Below are 8,640 nucleotides of genomic sequence, written 5' to 3'. Positions count from 1 at the left end.
AAGATTGGAATGGAGAATTGAAGCTTGAGATTTGAGTCTTGAATCCGGAATTAGAGGTTGAGATGTTTGAATTTGGTTGAAGATCTTGGAAGAATTTGGAGAGGGTTAGAGAGTGTTTTGAGAAATGTTTTAGAGACTTGGAATGAACTAATGATATATAGGGAATATCATATGCCCTTTGGAAAAAAAATTGTCCAACACTTAGAAAAAATAATGGGGCGGGTGAACAGTGTTTCGGCTTACTGGAAATGGCACTTTTCTGCCGGCGAGGTTTTACGAAAATGGTCATAACTCCTTCATCCTAACTCGGAATGAGGCGAAACAAATTGCGTTGGAAAGCTAACTCACAGAGCTTTAATTTTGATAGTTTGAGCTCCTTCCAGTTCCTTGTGTGCTGAGAGATATGCCCCTTTAAAGTTGACCCTCCAAATCGCATTTTTTGCGATTTTCGAATTTTGATACGGTTGTTCTAAAATTCGGGTTAGACTCATTTCCCACTCAATTTGACCCCCTGAATAAGAATATGAAGTCGAATTTCCGAAATCATGCACGGATTTTGAGATATATGGAAATTACAATTATAGGTGTTTCCGAAGCACATTTTCGGGCATTTTTGGGGTCGTTTCAATATCTCCCCCTTGGGAACATTCGTCCTCGAATGTCAAAGAAACGTACATGAGAAACACCAACATAGCAAATTCAGCCCACATAGGGATGCAACAATGCACTTACACCTCATTTCAAAAACTTCAACATAGTTGTAAAACCACAATGAACTTGTTAACTTAAACATGAATGTATGCAATGACATGGGGGTTGAACTTAAGACCTGAGATTTTATAAAGGGCTTAGATCAATACCTTAAGCTTGAGTGGAGTGGAAAAGATAAGGATATCGCCTTTGCATGTCCGCTTCGGCCTCCCAAGTAGCACTTTCAACTTGTTGATTTCTCCAAAGGACTTTAACGGAAGCCACATCTTTGTTTCTCAACCTCTTCACTTGTCTATCTAAAATCTGGACCGGAACCTCTTCATAGGTCAAATTATCTTCAACAACACCCACAACATCAAGAGACACAATGGCATTTGGATCACCCACACACTTCCTCAACATAGACACATGAAATACCGGATGAACCAAATCCATTTCGCTAGGCAATTCCAACTCATAAGCTACCTTGCCAATTCTCCTCATCACCTTATAAGGACCCACGTATCTTGGGCTCAACTTGCCCTTCTTACCAAAACGAACCACACCCTTCATGGGTGACACCTTCAAATAGACCCAATCACCAACTCGGAATTCAAGAGCCCTTCTCCTCACATCGGCATAGGACTTTTGGCGACTTTGGGCCGTCTTCAACCTTTCTCTAATCATCCTAACCTTCTCAAGAGCCTCCATAACTAGATCTGGTCCTAACAAGGCCACCTCACCAACCTCAAACCACCCAACCGGTGATCTACAACGCCTCCCATAGAGAGCCTCAAAAGGAGCCATACCGATGCTAGAATGATAGCTATTGTTATAGGCAAACTCAATCAATGGAAGATGATCATCCCAACTACCCTTAAGCTCCAATACACAAGCCCTAAGCATATCCTCAAGTGTTTGGATAGTCCTTTCGGCTTGTCCATCCGTTTGCGGGTGAAAGGCCGTAGTAAGCTTAACTCTCGTACCTAGACCCCTTTGAAAGGACTTCCAAAAGTGTGAAGTAAATTGAGTACCACGGTCCGATATGATGGATAGAGGAATCCCATGCAACCTTACCAAGTCATGAATATATAACCTTGCATAATCTTCCGCCCCATATGTTGTCTTTACCGGTAGAAAATGAGCCGATTTTGTCATCCTATCAACCACCACCCAAATAGAATCAAAACCTTTTCTAGTCTTGGGTAAACCAACTACAAAATCCATATTAATTTCTTCCCACTTCCAAGTAGGAATCTCTATGTCTTGGGTTAGACCACCCGGCCTTTGATGTTCGGCCTTGACTTGTTGACAACTATGACAACCGGAGACGAATTTGGCAATGTCCTTCTTCATGCCTCCCCACCAATACACATCCCTCAAATCTCTATACATTTTGGTGGAACCGGGGTGAATGGAGTAGGAAGAATTATGAGCCTCCTCAAGAATTTTCTCCCTCAAACCATCAACACAAGGCACACACAACCTACCTTGGTACCTAAGGGCACCATCTCCCCCTTGGGAGAAAACTTCCACCTTGCCCTCTTTCACCAAGGCCTTCAATTCTAACAAGGAAGAGTCAAGATCTTGTTTTGCTATCACCTCATCAACCAAGGAAGACCTAGCACCATCAACAACGACCACACCACCATTACCAACCTCTTCCAACCTAACCCCCAACCTAGCCAACCGATGCACCTCCCTAGCCATTTCCCTATCACCAATATCAACATGAGCTAGGCTACCCATAGACACCCTACTCAAAGCATCCGCCACCACATTAGCTTTACCGGGATGATAATGCACACTCATATCATAATCTTTAAGAAATTCTAGCCACCTTCTTTGTCTCAAGTTGAGATCTTTTTGGGTGAAGACATATTGGAGGCTCTTATGATCGGTGAACACATCAACATGTACCCCATACAAGTAATGACGCCAAATCTTTAAAGCAAACACCACCGCGGCTAATTCAAGATCATGCGTAGGATAGTTCTTTTCATGCACTTTGAGTTGTCTAGACGCATAGGCTATCACCTTACCATTTTGCATTAGGACACAACCCAAGCCAACTCTAGAAGCATCACAATACACAACAAATCCCTCAAGCCCATCCGGTAGTGACAATATAGGAGCGGACACAAGTTTATCTTTCAAGGTTTGAAAACTCCTTTCACACTCGTCGGTCCACTCAAACTTAGCCTTCTTTTGTGTCAACTTAGTCATGGGAGAAGCAATAGAAGAAAACCCATTCACAAATCTCCGGTAGTAACCCGCTAAGCCCAAGAAGCTCCTAATATCCGACGGGGTCAATGGCCTAGGCCAATTTCTAATCACATCGGTCTTCTTAGGATCTACCTTAATACCATCCCCCGACACCACATGACCTAGGAAGGCAACCTCCCTCAACCAAAATTCACACTTTTCATACTTGGCATACAACTTCTCCTCTCTCAATCTTTGCAACACAACCCTCAAGTGACCCATATGTTCTTCCTCGCTATGCGAATAGATTAAAATATCATCAATGAAGACCACAACAAAGGAATCAAGGTAGGGTTTAAAGACCCTATTCATTAGGTCCATGAAGATAGCCGGTGCATTGGTCAACCCAAAGGACATGACCACAAATTCATAATGCCCATACCTAGTCCGGAAGGCTGTCTTGGGAATGTCACACTCCCTCACCTTCACTTGATGATACCCGGACCGAAGATCAATCTTAGAGAAGTGGCTAGCCCCTTGTAATTGGTCGAACAAGTCATCAATCCTAGGAAGAGGATATTTATTCTTGATGGTGACCCTATTGAGTTGCCGGTAATCAATACACATCCTAAGGGACCCATCTTTCTTCTTCACAAACAACACCGGTGCACCCCATGGTGATTGGCTAGGCCTAATAAAACCCTTCTCCAACAAGTCCCTCAATTGTTCCTTTAACTCCTTTAACTCCGCCGGGGCCATACGATAAGGGGGAATATAAATGGGTTGAGTATCGGGGAGGAGGTCTATGCCAAAATCTATTTCCCTTTCGGGAGGAACACCGGGAAGGTCATTAGGAAAGACATCAAGGAATTCATTTACAACCGGAACCGACTCTATAGGAAGGGTTTTGGACTCCACATCCCTAACCCTCACAAGATGATAGAGACACCCCTTAGAGATCAACTTACGGGCTTTAATGCAAGAGATGAACCTACCCTTGACTACCACATTTTGGCTCTCCCACTCAAGAATGGGCTCACTTGGGAATTGGAACTTGACCCTACGGGTTCTACAATCAATGGAAGCATAGTATGCATGCAACCAATCCATCCCAAGAACAACATCAAAATCGACCATGTTCAACTCAACAAGATCACAAGGCAATATTTTATGCAAGATGCAAATAGGACAATTTCTATAGACCTTCCTAGCAACAACATATGCACCAATAGGAGTAGACACCTTATATGACTCACGCAACAATTCGGGCTCAACATGAAACTTTTTGGCAACAAAGGGGGTGACAAAAGAAAGAGAGGCACCCGGATCAATTAATGCATATACATCAAAGTCAAAGATTTTCAACATACCGGTAACGACGTCGGGGACTTCATCGACCCCTTGCCTCCCATGCAAAGCATAAAATCGATTGTGCCTTGGGGCACCGTCTTGTCGGCCCCCTCTCCCCAAAGGAACTGCATTGGCACCTTGTGGACGGACCTCCTTACCCTTGTTGCGATTTCGGGGACAATCCATTGCCTTGTGCCCCATTTCCCCACAACTGTAGCAAGCACCGGTATTTTTCAAGCACGGGCCACCATGGCCCTTACCACACTTCGGACATACATCAATAGGACCCATACCACCAACACCTTGGGCCCTTGGAACGTCATTGGCAAACCCCTTATGGGGCGCATGAGAAGACCCTTGACCTTGATGAAACCGGCCTCCCGTTCTACTTTGGAACTTGCCCTCAAAACGGGCCCTCTTGGCCTCATGACCCCTCCTCTTCCTCAACTTCTCCTCCTCCATTTGTTCGGCATAGACCATCAAGCGGGACAAGTCCATGTCACTAATCAACATTGCGGACCGGCATTCTTCACTCACTAGGTCGGACACACCCATCACGAATTTGTTCATTCTAGATCGTGAGTCGGCAACCAAGTGTGGAGCATATCTTGAAAGTTGGTTAAACTTGAGGGCATACTCCCTCACACTCATAGACCCTTGTTTTAAATTCATGAACTCCACCAATTTGGCTTCCCTAAGCTCAAGAGGAAAGAATCGATTAAGGAAAGCCGTTTTGAACTCTTCCCAAGGCACCACATAGTTTGCCCCCTTCTCTTCCTTCCTTTGGTTGTACCATATTTGGGCCACTCCTTTTAGTTGGTAGGCCGCCAACTCCGCGTTATTTTCTGACCTCACTCCCATGATAGCTAATATCTTGTGGACTTCATCAATGAACTCTTGAGGGTCTTTATCTAACTTAGACCCATAGAATTCCGGGGGATTCATCCGCACGAAGTCTCTCACCCGAGATGCCGGGGTAGGAGCCTGAGGGGCTTGGGCACCGTGGTTGGCTTGATTAGCCATAGCTTCGTGCAAATAAGTAAGGGCATCCCGAAGATCCCCATTGGTCGGTTGTTCCTTGGGTGCGCGGGCTCGTCTTCATCTTGTATTAGGCATGATCTAGCATAGCAAAGAACAACCGTTAGGGAAGAACTTAATTCAACTCTACAGCACGACTTAGAACATGGAGAAGGGAAACATTCCTAAAATGTCTCATAGCCACCTACTCATAGTTATGGTGCACAACACAACCATGAATCGGACTCTAATCAACGCTGTGTGTTGGACTTCGAGGATCTATCAACCTAGTACTCTGATACCAAGTTTGTCATGACCCAAGCCTAGGGCCTAGACGTGACCGGCGAATGGGAAACCCGAAGGAACCCCAAACAAGCCTCATAGCGTATCATTACACATCCTTGGTCGCGAAAGCAATTAAATGACCATAAGCAATAAGCATAATCAAGGGGGAAATCGGGACTAAGGGAGCAAGAGAAAAAAAAGGAATGATACATAAATACCATAGATGAGTCAAGCTCAAGCATAATACACAAACTTGTCCAACACCACCTCTAAACATGGGTACTTAGCGGGGCCAAGACAAACTACCGGGCTCACCCTCATAGTCAATACATAACAAAAAACAAGGAAAAGTCTTATACATAGCAAGAGATCATAAGCAACGTCCCCGGAATGGAGGACTGACCAATAACCTCGATAGAAAATCGTACTAGCCAAGCAGAGGAGGATGGTCAAGCGATGCTCCAATTCCTACACGGTGACATCATGTAGAGGCAACCAAGGTACCAACCCCTCGATACGGTTATACGGGCCTACTACCCCCCGTACTAGGCAACCAAGGTACCAACCCCTCGATACGGTTATACGGGCCTACTACCCCCCGTACTAGGCAACCAAGGTACCAACCCCTCGATACGGTTATACGGGCCTACTACCCCCCGTACTAGGCAACCAAGGTACCAACCCCTCGATACGGTTATACGGGCCTACTACCCCCCGTACTAGGCAACCAAGGTACCAACCCCTCGATACGGTTATACGGGCCTACTACCCCCCGTACTAGGCTTGGTCGACTCACAACACGTATATAGAGAAAATCATATACATGTATCCATTTCATCATCATTTCAATACTTATATAATCATCCGACTCATAGGACGTACATTGGACCTTCCATTTCCTAAGGATTCTATAAATGGGCATTTTATCAAACACATGATGGGCTATTGTTCATGTAAATGAAATCATGTACTTCAAGAGTACTAAGTCCAACCAATTCCGAAATACATATAAATCAGCCCACCAACAACATACATATATATATCAACCTTCATATTTTGATCATGGAAGCATGAAAACCATAAACATCACATAATAATTCCATTTCATGATAATATGCATAAATAGACCATAATAGGATGTGTAGTAGTAATTCCATAATTCAAGAGTTCATAAATGATCATAAGGACCCATAAACTTGAAGTAAAATAGAGGATAAATGGTTGGACTTGTGGAAAGGAAGGTTTCCACAATCAACCCACATACCTCAACTTTGGAGAATCCTTGATGAAGATTGGAATGGAGAATTGAAGCTTGAGATTGAGTCTTGAATCCGGAATTAGAGGTTGAGATGTTTGAATTTGGTTGAAGATCTTGGTGGAATTTTGGAGAGGGCTTAGAGAGTGTTTTTGAAGTCAAAAGAATGACTAAGTATGGGACATATCCCCTTTTTATAAAAAACGTCCCCAACCCGCCTCAAAAAAATAGATCACTGGAAATTGCAAATTTGCACAGACAAGTTTTACGAAAATGGTCATAACTCCCTCATCCTAACCGGAATGAGGTGAAACTAAGTGCGTTGGAAAGCTAACTCAAAGAGCTTTAATTTAATAGGTTGTGGCCCTTCCAGTTCCTTGTGTGCTAAGAGATATTCCCCTTTAAAGTTGACCCTCCAAATCGCATTTTTTGCGATTTTTGAATTTTGATACGGTTGCTCTAAAATTCGGGTTAGACCCATTTCCCACCCAATTTGACCCCATGAATAAGAATATGAAGTCGAATTTCTGAAATCATGTACGGATTTTGAGATATATGGAAATTACAATTATAGGTGTTTCCGAAGCACATTTTCGGGCATTTTTGGGGTCGTTTCACTAAGTAAAAGTTGGTGCCAACTTTAGGGAGCCACCAATGGGTTAGGCCTAAGTTAACACCACAAAATAAATCTACCCATATATTTTAATGGGTGAACTTTCTTGAGAAAAGACTTAAAATAGTCTATTATATTTGAGTTTAGACTTAAAATAATCCTATTTCTTTTTAGTGGAGCATTAATAATTCTGATTCTTTAATAAAGTGGTGCATTTTCAGTCAACTTCCTGACCACCGTGTGTTTTTTGACAGAGTAGTAGGTTATGCACATGTGCCTCAATTGAAAACTAAAATCTGAAATCAATCCGACCAAATAACATATAACCATTCATTCACAAGGTGCTAATATATACTTTTTTGGTATTTTAATAACAAAAAAAAAAAATCGATATCCTTAAAAAAACTGATTCGCCGGGCTTGCTAGCAGATTTCTGGGTTTCGTTCCGAGAAGAAAAGAGAAGTTATTCTGTGGCGTATTCTGGGTTAGAAAAGTATGCGAGTTTGTCTGGGTTCTTTGGTATTACTGTTGTATTGAATTGAATGGGCCGGAGGAAAAAAGAATGGGATTTGCTGTAAAGGGCCCAAAATCTTGAAGTAAGGAATGGCTACACTTGTAATTAAGAAAAAGTGTCAAACTTAATCAATCAATTAATTCGGCTACAACTTAAAGGAAACAAATTAATATAATTAACTAACGAGCCTCTTAATTTTAACGAAATCAAATAATTAGCTTAATAAACTAATGACTCAATTTAGACAAAATTAATTTAATATAATATTTAAGTAAAACTAAAATCTTTTAGAGACGAATTTTTAAATATTCATAGAATGACATAAATATATACATAATTGTAAAATATACATATTTATTATTTAAAATTATTAGAATTATTAAAAATGACAAAATTACTTTAAAAATAACTTTTAAAAAAATATTTTTGAATTTTACAAAATTAATTACTTCAAATCGTTTGAAATTGAAGAAGCTCGATGATTAATATGCATTGTGGAGGGTCAAAATTGGATGTCAACAACTTTCCCTCATTTGACTTGGATTGATGAAAGAAATTCGAGGCAAATGAAATTGACAAATCCAATTTTGACCTATCACATCTTTATTCTTTAGAAAAGGAATTTTGGCACGGATTTTAGGATTATGACCAAACCTCGAAAATGGGTTTCCTACATATCTCAAGCTATATGAGAATTCAGGTCACTTGTAG

Source organism: Solanum tuberosum, unplaced genomic scaffold, assembly GCF_000226075.1.
Source record: "Solanum tuberosum cultivar DM 1-3 516 R44 unplaced genomic scaffold, SolTub_3.0 scf00612, whole genome shotgun sequence".
NCBI lineage: Eukaryota > Viridiplantae > Streptophyta > Magnoliopsida > Solanales > Solanaceae > Solanum > Solanum tuberosum.
This window is presented reverse-complemented; position numbering follows the sequence as displayed.